Source organism: Camelus bactrianus, chromosome 14, assembly GCF_048773025.1.
Source record: "Camelus bactrianus isolate YW-2024 breed Bactrian camel chromosome 14, ASM4877302v1, whole genome shotgun sequence".
NCBI lineage: Eukaryota > Metazoa > Chordata > Mammalia > Artiodactyla > Camelidae > Camelus > Camelus bactrianus.
Genome location: NC_133552.1, coordinates 26,788,408 through 26,800,490, shown reverse-complemented (window position 1 = coordinate 26,800,490; position 12,083 = coordinate 26,788,408). Strand labels below are relative to the sequence as shown.

At 40.8% G+C, this 12,083-nt stretch overlaps 1 pseudogene; it reads right to left on the bottom strand.

Annotated features, from left to right (window-relative positions):
- Window positions 1–9,613: 9,613 nt before the first annotated feature.
- LOC105083466 (tubulin alpha-1C chain pseudogene) lies at window positions 9,614–10,581 on the bottom strand (annotated as a pseudogene).
- Between the last annotated feature and the right edge of the window lie 1,502 nt (window positions 10,582–12,083).

The window sequence follows — 12,083 nt, the reverse complement described above, 5'->3', positions numbered from 1 at the left end:
TCAACATAGAACTTACTTAAAAGCAAAGGCAGGGGGGTGGGAAGAGAAAGACTGGGATTTCAAAATTGTAGAATAGATAAACAAGATTATACTGTATAGCACAGGGAAATAGATACAAGATCTTATGGTAGCTCACAGAGAAAAAAATGTGACAATGAATATACACATGTTCATGTATAACTGAAAAATTGTGCTCAACACTGGAATTTGACACAACATTATAAAATGATTATAAATCAATAAAAAATGTTAAAAAAAACAGAACAAAACAAAACAAAACCAAAGGCACATAGTTAAACTGATAAACTTAATCAGACTTACTTCATCTCAGATGTCTAACTTCATTTGTTGGAAAAAAATGTAAAACATTTTCAGATCATTATAGATTCACAGAAAATTCCGAAACCAATGGAGAGAGCGCTCGTGTACCCTCACCCAGTTTCGCCCACTGGTTACACTTTACACAACAGAAGCAGGAATGTTAGATCTTTTGTTACAGTCACAAATCTTTCAGGCTTTATTGATTCTTTTCAGTTCATTTTTCTTTCTGTTGTTCAGATTGGATATCTGAATGTACATTCTGAATATTGTGTTACGAGACTCTGGATTTTATTTAAACGTTTTGTTTGAGCAGACCTCCTCTGACACCATGCCGGTGAGGAAAGGGGACCCCACTCAGTTGCTGCCAGGTTTCATGAACACTCTGGGAGACGGTGCCTCATTACCGGTGGGTGAGGGTGGACATTTAAACACCCCATGTAGTGTCCACTGACACGGTGGGAGGGGAGGCTCTCCTTACCACTGAGGGGTGGTGAAAATCCTGACTCCCTACTTAGCCTTGTCTCACACCACCCTGGCAGGAGGGAGGTGCACCTTGTTATGGCCAGATGAGATGGAAGTCTAAGCTCCCCACTTGGCTCTCTGCTGGCGGGAGTAGGGTTATGGCCTTGGCTTTTCTCATGATGTGTGGCTGGAGTAGGGCATTGTTTTCTAACAGTTTTCTCTCTTGCTGGGTAACCCTTTCCTGGTCCTTTGGCTAGAGAAAGCAGGCTTTGGGGGGCTTTTTTTTTTTGTACCTGTTGGGGTTTTGGACTTCTCTAGTGCCCAGTCCAATGTCCATAGAAGGCAAACAGAAAAACCAGGGAACTTATCTCTGTGCTGTTCCATAGGTCCCAAAGGCCCTCACTGGTCTGCCTTCTCTACATTTCAGAGTCTTCTTGTTTGTTTTTTACATAGTGTCCTGAGTTTTCGGTTGTACTTAGTAGGAGGAATATAGAGAATTGTGTCTATTCCATCTTTTCCTAGAATTGGAAACCTTTCTGGCTTCATTTTTAAATTAAATTAATGTGTTAATACACGGATTTTGAAGTATATAATAGAAACTCTGAAGAAAGAAATTATGGAATGCATCTTATAAAAGTGACTACTTAAACTGTTAAATGAATAGTTAAGTGTTTTTAATTTAATACATCTAATTTATCCCTTTTGTACTAAGATATAAAAACAAAGTAATTCAATATGTAGTTTCTCATTATTTAATTTGTAACAATGTAGTGTTACAGGTAAAACTATAAGTTACCCCCAAATTAGAGATTATAATAACAGTTGTGGCATGCTTCAGGTAGACGTGTGCACCAGCATATGCAGTGTGTGTATATCATTTTGGTGTCTGGATTTTAGGTATAATTAAATAATATTCATGTATAAACATAAGAAATAACTCCATTATTTTAGTTTGACACTATGATCAAAGTTCCTACACATGACACAAAAGAGAGCTATATAAACTGTTGGAAATGAATCAGTCTGGCAGCTAGCATAATTTTCTATTTTATTAATAATGGGTGGAAATATTAAACTTTTCATGAGATGAAGATAAGAATAAATATTTCAAGATATGACTAGATAAAGTAGTTTTAACTACCTTACTTAATAATACACACCAATTTCTGAAAGAAGTCTTATAGAGGTTTATATGTAGGTTTTATCTAATCTATCTTGCAAAATTTGGAATCTCAGAAAACATTCCACTTACATTTAAAAGATCTGTGTCACTAACCCACACTGTTCTGCCTGATGGAAGGTACTTTTTTTTTTTTTTTTTGTCTGATGCACGGTGATTTTTTTCCCCAGCTAGTAATGTCTTAGGGATGAGCATTGAGAATAGCTGAAAAGAAATGCTTATATTTAAATACATAAAACGAAGGGACCATTTTTAGTCTTCAGTATTGCCCATAGGTACGCTTTTTGCCTTGCTCTCAACAGATTCAACCTCATGAATAATGAATTCTTTGATAATACTCAGGGGGTAGAAGAAGTAAAGTCATTAAACAAAAATGATGATTACCCCCACATTATTTCATTTTTAATTTTTTATCATTAGCCCCACTCTATTGTATATATGCATTTAGAACATACAAACAGGGACCCATTTTTCATTTTTAAAGCCCATATTTATTTTTATCAGAAGTACCTAAAAAAGGAGGAGGACTGGAAGCCCTAAGAACTGAGAGTGTCTTGTGTAGTCATGGAAGGAGTTACTCTCACCTGATGATTTTTACAGCAGCGGTGAGGAGCGAGGCCATGGATCCCTCGGGAAAGTGAGAATGGGGCTATTGGTGAACACAGGTGCATTCTCAGACAGATCCTTCAAAGGAAGGCAATGAGTGGAGTTTGAGAACCTAGAAGTTGATTCTTTTAAAACTATAGGGGGGTTTCTGATTCAAGATGGTAGATCCTGAACTCATCTCCTCCCACCAACACACAACATCTACATAGAGAATAACTTCCTCTGGATAAAACCTAAAAACTGGCTGCACATCAGGTGAACAAGAGAAGGCCCATGTGGAAGCAGGTGGGAGAGGCTGGGACCCAGTCTCACCATAAACCCCACCATGGTGTGGCAACTGCAATAAATAATGCTATATTGCATGTTTGCAAGTAGCTAGGAGAATGGATCTTGAAAGTTCTCATCACAAGAAAAAAATTTTTTGTGACTCTGTGTGGTGATGGATGTCAGGTGAATGTATTATGGGGATCATTTTGCAGTATATACAAATATTGAATCATTACATTGTACACCTGAAACTAGCATAGTGTTATGTCAATGATACCTCAATTAAAAATAAAGAATGCTTAAAAAAATACTCAAAACAACTACAGGAATTTACATACCCCTTGGAAAGCCTTTATACTCCAAGGACTATGAATATCCAAGTTTGACCACCCCTGCTCAGATCACTACTCTAGAGTGGACCTTGGGATACAAAAGGGAACAGGAGAATTGATGTCCTATCAAAGCCCTAGAAGGAGTGCCTCTTTCCACAACTGTTAGATTATCAGTGTGTCTGGTGATAACACTAACACAGAAGTTGTGGGAGATGCCAGAACACATGCTGAGTCTGAAAATTTAGAATTGCTCCTTTTCATGTTGGTTAGAATAACCATACATTCCCTTTTTGTGCACTCTTGATTATTTCTGAAATTTTGACTCTCTTCATGAAAGTTATATGAGGTAATCACCCATTGATATAGGTTTAAAATTAGCTGGAAGTGTATGAGGGTCACTAATTGGATTAATTAATTCAAACAATGAAGCTCTCTTAGGGCGAAAAAATACTGCACTCTGATCCCTTTCTCTTGTGAACCGAGTTTGACTTTTGTTGATAACATGGGCATTTGTGCATAAAGAAGACCAAAAAAAAAAAAAAAAAAAACCAAAAAACTTACAAGTTACTTGTCCAGCAGTTAGAGAAATCCTTAGGATTTTTGCAACTAGAATTAAGATCTATTGGTTAGGGATCATTAAAATTGTAAAAATCAGAGACTGGGAGCTGATGGTGCATAACATCCTTGAGTACAAAAGAGGGAATTGATATCATTATTGTGTTTATAAAGACAGGCTAGAAGTTTTACATGTCAGGAGCCACAGGCATTCTGTCAACCTCCTAGTCCTTTAAATCCCCATTCAGTCTGGCCCAGTCTGGTTAGTTTGCAACTTGTCATCTTCCTCTTTTGCAAAGTCTTATGAGAATCTTATCAAAACATAGGAAGGAGATGTAAGAACGAAGTTAGACGGAGTAAAATCCAGGCAGTCAAGAGGTATGGTGGTCATCACTAATGTCACTTTTGACAGGAGTAGAACTCCCAGTTTCCTGAAGAGAAATTATGCCCTGGGATGTGTGGTCTGTGCATCCAAACGTCATCCGTTCACCCACTTTGTTCTGCATCCAGTCAAGGAGGATCACTTGAGGAACAGCATTTCTATCCACCTTGGAAGAACCCCTCTGAATCAGGATGTAGGATGGAGTACTTGCTTCTTTTATTTGACATGTCCTAGGCCTACATTTACAATTTTGTTAGGTCCTTCATTAAAAATTCCTTTGGATAAACTCTAATTAAGGTATGCCAGAGAAAGAAGACAACAGAAATTGTGTTTCTTTTAACATGTTGTGGATGACTGAATTGATTCTAATCAGTAAATCTATACGTTTGAACTTAAATTTTGTGCTTTTTCTCAGTAATCCCACTGTGATGGGCTTGAGAGACAGGGTTTATGGAGATATCTTTTGATGGACTTGATGTAAAGCACCAAGAGTGTTCATGATAATTTTAATTGATAATGAGGAAGTGGAGGAGCAGAACAGAAGATAGTTTCTTGGTGTTTAGAGACCTTGAATTTATTGTTTCCTTTACAAAGTCTACTAGTCACCCCTGGCAAGATGCCTGCAAATTCAGGTGTTTGCAGTTCCTGGCCCTTCAAGGTCACTCTCTGTGGGCTCCTGATCTGGCATGAGTGCTGGACACTCTGGCTATTTTATATTTATTATTTGACTTAAGACTAAACAACTTTATTAAGGAAGCATTTTCCTCATTTTGCAGCTGGGAAGTGGGAGTCAGAGAGGGTTTGCCATGGGTCACAGCTGTCGTCACTCTCAGAGCTGGAGTTGACTTAGGTCTGCTCAGCTCTGCTGGACGTGCCTTTCCTAATGCATTGTCCTACCCACCATCCACTGAAGCAGGGGCAGAGTGAACCCAGACAGAGGTTCTCAGGAGCTAGCTGACGTTTTGTGTCAGGGCTGAAGGCAGGCAAATCTCTGCCAGGAACATTACCCACTGCCCACTGAGCAGTGAGTCCCAGTTGATTCCTATAGTCCTGGCTTTTAGAATAGGATTGAACTCTAGATTAGGATTCACAGAATTAGCTCTATGCCTCCTACCCATCCTTTAGAGCTTTTAGACTTGTGTCCCGCAAGAAAACCTTCTCTGACACCCCTCTAAAATGGGTTTCCAGATCATGATGCTTATCAAATCATGTTTACATATCTGTGCCTCCCATTAGACTGTAAGATTTGTGAGTGCTTTGTTTACTTTTGTTTTCTCAGCTTCCAGGAAAATGTCCAGAGCTCAGATATTTGTTGATAAATGCAGAATGTCACTAGCTCTCTGAGTGACTTGGGAAAGAGCTATGTGTCCGGGTCTTAGCTTCCCCTAATTAAAAGTGAGGATGTTTTCCTGTAGGATCTCTAAGATTATTTCAGATGTAGGGTTCTGAGAGTAGCTGCAAGCTAAGGCCTGCTAATAGAAGAGTTTTGACCTCTTTGATAAATTCCAGAAGGCTTTTCTTGCTTATTGCTGCAGGGAGGGCAAAGGACTCTGTTTTATTCTCATTGTTTCCCAGGGCCCATGGTACAAGGTCAGTATATGTATTTAATAATGGATGGATCTTTAGTCTTTTGTTTGCAATATCTAATGTACAAAGACAACAAAATCTATTTCATCGGTATGATCATGCGGTCTTGTATAGACAGGATTCTAGGTGGGTCTGAGACAAAGTCAAAATGCTCCATGACGGCTTTCACTTAAGGATATCTAGTTAGAGTTGGTGGGCAGAGGCTCAGTGCCAGGAAGCCGTAGAAACTTAGGCCTCTAGTGACTTTCAGTATTCTATCAACATTCCACAACTGGGATTTCCTTGGAACTGGAGTGGTTTTTTCAGGGTCCCAAGGAGTGGCAGAGCTGGAATTTGGTTTCAGGCCTTCTGGCTCCAAGTATAATGCATTTTTAATCCCCTATGTGGTTTACAATAAGTCAATGATCTTGGCTCACCAAGACTAGCATCCTGAATGTGCATGTCACTGATCACACACAAGAATGATTTACTGCAAACCCATCACCACTGCTCGAAACAATGGCAGACACATATCCCTTAAGAGGAACCATTAAACAATGATGATTTAGTGAGGGGAACATGCTCGCTGGGACTCACAGCCCTTATACCACCTACCTTTGCTCTTGAAATTCCCACTGGGAGCCAGGAATTTCCTGCTGCTTCTTACCTCCTGTAAAGGAAACAATAAACTAGCGTGTTCTGTCAACCCATATATCTGTCTACTTTCTCTCTAGACCGTCAGATTCCCAAGGACAGTGACCACAAGTACTTTCTTTGAAAATCTCTGTCCATCACAATACCTATCGCATTAGGACACCCAACCCACAGATGCTAAACAAATGAAAGGGCCTGGAGAACTGAAGTGACTTGTCTCGACTGAATTAGCAGCCCCTGTTAAATAAATATTGCATTATTGAAGTAAAATAAAAACGTAAATAACTCTGCTTGTTTTTTGAAACACCAGTTTCCTTCACAGTTAGGGGCCTCCTTCAGGCTTGCTGAATCTAACTGCCTGCGACGTGATTTCCTCCGCTGCAATTCTGTGGATCCAGTCTTTCTCGCTCCATCAATTGTCAAGCTGCTTCTCTCTTAATGCAGCATAACAAACCGTTTTAATAATGCATTTGTTGTACAACGAGGTCCTCCTAAATCTAGTTCTGATGGCCGTTTGGAAGCGCAATATGCTTATATTCTCAAATTTTACTGTTGAAGAAAACTGAAATCTGAATATTTCCCTATCACTCTGATAAATTTCCATCACAGATCCTCATGTGAATAGTACAATTTAGCCAATGGCCTCTTATAGATAATAGACCAATACATCAGAATTAAACCAAGCTGAGTCCATGCATCTTTTAAAATCATCAAATACTAAGTCCTCCTGGTCACATAAATATAAATGAAAGCTTGATTGTATCACAGTCTGCCGGCATTCAGCGTGTGTGATTATAGCCACGTGCCCACATAAACTATTGATTATTAAAGTCAGATATGAATTTTTTCAGCCAGGTCTTCAGAGTTTTGACTCTTGAGTTTTCTCTTGTTGGCCACATTTTATAAAATCTCTCTCTATATTTTTCCCTCTGTAAGCTGGAGGGAGGGCTCTTCCTTATGAGGCCAGGACAGTGTTTTAGATGTCAGCCCAAGGTCTAGAGGGAGGGAAACGTCCCTCATACTGCCCTGCGCTGCACTGAGTCCTCAGCACACGACTCTGGTGGCCCTCCATGGGGTGGTCCTGGGAAGCTGGGGGAGGATTCTGCACAACTGCACTGATTCTGACATGAGCTAGACTAAAGATGGCTTTTTCTTGGTCTTGTCCAAGCAGACCCATGTGTTTTTCAGAATTCCTCGTCTCCTTCAACCCAATACAAACTTTTCAGGAGGGAGAATCCTCAAGAGGCTAGGAGGAACTGGGGATTCACTGAAGTGTGCCATGGGCGACATCACAGAAAGAATGGCTCAGAAGATTTTTCTTTCCTATAATCTCAGGGAGGGACACATTTCAGACATCTGTGGCTTCAGGATTTCTACATATGAAGTTGGACTATGTGAAACTGGTGACACCTAACCTTCTTGACACATAAAAAGGGTTATTTCAATACAGTTCAAATGAATAGAAGGGGCTTAGGAACAGCAGATTGGTTGGAGATGGGAACTTGGGAGGCTTGTATTTGTAAAAACAAAATCACATTATTTTACTTATATATGTTTTTTATATTTTTATATGGATTTCTTAAGGGAAGCAATCATTGGAGAGTATTGGTGGGGTTAGGAGGCTGAGCTCCTCCCAGTAGCCAATCCCTTAATCTGAGTTTGATGGAGAGAAGGCAGTTGAGGGATGGATGCGGATATAACCATCAGTAGTTAACACCGGTTCAGACTTCTCTCCTGCACACGCTCTTCTCCTTCCATATATATATATATTTTTTTCTTTTCTTTTCTATCTTTCATTTGGCCAGTGACCTAAAGAAGAGAGGAAGAGGGAATTTACCAGAAAATTGGACAATATCCCCCAAACATATCAGCTATAAACAGAGTCAAGTTTCAGTGAAGCAGAATCGGGCATATGAATCATCTGTGATTTTACTGGGGTAAGCACTTACGGGAGCGATTTTTCAATATGAAAGAATGTATTTTGAAAATCAAAGAGAACATACTTTAGTCCCTCAGTGGTAGTGTGTGCGTGTGTGTGTGCACGTTCTCTGCAGCACGAGAATCCTGTATGTGCATGGCGCTGTTGGGGCTTACTCTCCGTTTCTGGGGCTCAGCTTGTGTGTGTGTGTGTGTGTGTGTGTGAGGTAGGAGACTATAAGGACATTTATAGGTACGTAAACCTCTTTTTGTATCTCCTTTCTTTACTTCCTCCCCCTGAATTCTTCTGCTTCCCAGCTTCAGTCTTGCATGTCCCTTAGTAGAAGGAAAATGTCATGGCACGGTGCTGTGTCCTCAGCGCAAAACCACCCAAAGCCCTTAGGTGAGGTGGTCCTGGGAAGTTAAAGTGGTTTATTCTACAATTAAAATCCTCCACGAGACACAAGTACCCCTAAGAAGGATGGTACATTGACTTTTCCATCACTTCCAACCCCCACTCCATTACCAAGTCCTGTGTTTTTTTATTTCCTACGTGTTTTTCAAGTTTTATCCTTTTCTCTTCTTGCTATTTCTACCATCACTGCCGTAGTTCAGTCTCTCATCACGTTTGTTCTGGAATTCTGCAACCACCTCCCAGTGGTGGCTCCGCCTCCAGCATTCTGGTCTTACCCTCCTCAAATGTACTCCTCACACTGTAGCCGTGGCAATCTCTCAAACATTTGAAGCTGACCACTCTACTGTCCAAAACCCTTTTCCCACAGGGTAAAGTCTAAGTGCCAGTTGTTACATACAACGCTCCCTTCCCCATGGAGTGATCCCATCTCTTGCACTGTCCATTCATACTGGTAATTTGTCACACACACCATGGTGCTTCACACTTCCTCACTTTGCTCTGCCCAGAAAAGTCTCTTCTGCCTAGAATGACTTTCTCCAAACCTGCCCAAACCTGGGCAGCCATGTCCTCACGGGCCTCAGAAAACTCTCCTTCCTCCATGCCCTCACCCACATACCAGTGAACAAAGGCATGCTTGGCATACATCAGGTCAAACTTGTGGTCCAGGCGAGCCCAGGCCTCAGCAATGGCTGTGGTGTTGCTCAGCATGCACACAGCCCCCTGTACTTTGGCCAGGTCTCCACCAGGTACCACCGTGGGAAGCTGGTAATTAATGCCAACTTTGAAGCCAGTGGGGCACCAGTCCACAAACTGGATGCTGCGCTTGGTCTTGATGGTGGCAATGGCAGCATTGACATCTTTGGGGACCACATCACCGTGGTACAACAGGCAGCAAGCCATGTATTTACCATGGCGAGGGTCACATTTCACCATCTGGTTGGCTGGCTCTAAGCAAGCGTTGGTGATCTCTGCTACAGAAAGCTGTTCATGGTAGGCTTTCTCAGCAGAGATGACAGGGGCATATGTGGCCAGAGGGAAGTGGATGCGAGGATAGGGCACCAGGTTGGTCTGGAATTCTGTCAGATCGACATTCAGGGCTCCATCAAACCTCAGGGAAGCAGTGATGGAGGACACAATCTGGCTAATAAGGCAGTTAAGATTAGTGTAGGTTGGGCGCTCAATATCGAGGTTTCTACGACAGATGTCATAGATGGCCTCGTTGTCTACCATGAAGGCACAATCAGAGTGCTCCAGGGTGGTGTGGGTGGTGAGGATGGAGTTGTAGGGCTCAGCTGCAGCTGTGGAAACATGGGGGGCTGGGTAAATGGAGAACTCCAGCTTAGACTTCTTGCCATAATCGACAGAGAGACGTTCCATCAGCAGGGAGGTAAACCCAGAACCAGATCCCCCACCAAAGCTGTGGAAAACCAAGAAGCCCTGAAGACCTGTGCACTGGTCAGCCAGTTTCCGAATTCGGTCCAAGACGAGGTCAATGATCTTGCCAATGGTGTAGTGACCACGGGCATAGTTATTGGCAGCATCTTCTTTGCCTGTGATGAGCTGCTCAGGGTGGAAGAGCTGGCGATAGGTGCCAGTGCGAACTTCATCAATGACTGTAGGTTCCAGGTCTACGAACACTGCCCTGGGCACATGCTTGCCAGCGCCTGTCTCACTGAAGAAGGTGTTGAAGGAGTCGTCTCCTCCCCCAATGGTCTTGTCACTTGGCATCTGGCCATCGGGCTGGATGCCATGTTCCAGGCAGTAGAGCTCCCAACAGGCATTGCCGATCTGGACACCAGCCTGGCCAACGTGGATGGAGATACACTCACGCATGGTGGCTACGGGTCAGCAGGCGCAGGCAACAGGAGTAGACACCGGGTCCCGGTTACCGTCCCCGACAAGCTAAGAGTTGAGGTAAGTAACGCACTCTATTTTTACATAGTTACGCCAATAATGAGTTGTGTTTGCTTTCTTTCTTTCTTTCTTTCTTTCTTTCTTTCTTTCTTTCTTTCTTTCTTTCTTTCTTTCTTTCTTTCTTTCTTTCTTTCTTCCTTCCTTCCTTCCTTCCTTCCTTCCTTCCTTCCTTCCTTCCTTCCTTCCTTTCTTTCTTTCTTTCTTTCTTTCTTTCTTTCTTTCTTTCTTTCTTTCTTTCTTTCTTTCTCTTTTCTTTCTTTCTTTCTCTTTTCTTTCTTTCTTTCTTTCCTTCCTTTCCTTCCTTCCTTCCTTTCCTTCTTTCCTTCCTTTCCTTCTTTCCTTCTTTCTTGTCAATCTACAATTAACTTCTTTTTTAAATTCAAATATAGTCAGTTATAACATGTCAATTTCTGATGTACAACACAATGTCCCAGTCATGCATGTACATACATATATTCATTTTCATATTCTTTTTCATTAAAGGTTATTACAAGATATTGAATATACTTCCCTGTGCTATACGGAAGAAATTTGTTTTTTTATCTACTTTTATATATAGTAGTTAACATTTACAAATCTCAAACTCCCAAATTTATCCCTTCCCACCCCTCTTCCCCCAGTAACCATAAGATTGTTTACTATGTCTGCGAGTCTGTTTCTGTTTTGTAGATGAGTTCATTAGTGTCCTCTTTTTTCCTATCTTTTTCTGCTCTGTTGTAATGATCAATGGTTAAACCACAGGTAGCACTGGCCTTACTTCTATGTCAGGATGAATACAGTTGGCCCTCTGTATCTACAGGTTCCACTTCCATAGATTCAACCAATCGTGGATTGAAAATATTTGAAAAAAATCCAAAAAGTTCTAAAAAGCAAAACTTGAATTTTCTGCATGCTAGAAACTATTTACATAGCATGTACATTGTATTTATAACTATCTATATAATATTTGCATTGTATTAGGTATTTTAAGTAATTTAGAAATGACTTAAAGCATATGGAGGAAAGACATATACACCCCTATGTTCACTGCAGCATTATTTACAATAGCCAAGATGTGGAAGCAACCCAAGTGCCCACTGATAGATTAATGGATAAAGAATATGTGGCATATATGCCGATCATTTTGAAATGTATAGAAATTTTGAATCACTATATTGTGCACTAGGAACTAAAATAGTGTTGTAGGTCAGTACTTCAGAAACAAACAGACTTATAGAAAAAGTTTAGATTTGTGGTTACCAGAGGTGGGGGTCGGGGGAAGGGGATTGGATGAAGGTGGTCAAAAGGTACAAACATCACACACAAAAGGTAAGATAAATAAGCTCTAGGGATGTAATGTACAACATGATTAATATAATAAACTCTGCTGTATGTTATATGTAAAGTGGTTAAGAGAGTAAATCCTGAATTCTCATCACAAGAAAAAATTTTTCTATTTCTTTTATTTTGTGTCTATATGAGATGATGGATGTTCACTAAACTTATTGTGATAATTATTTCATGATGTATGTT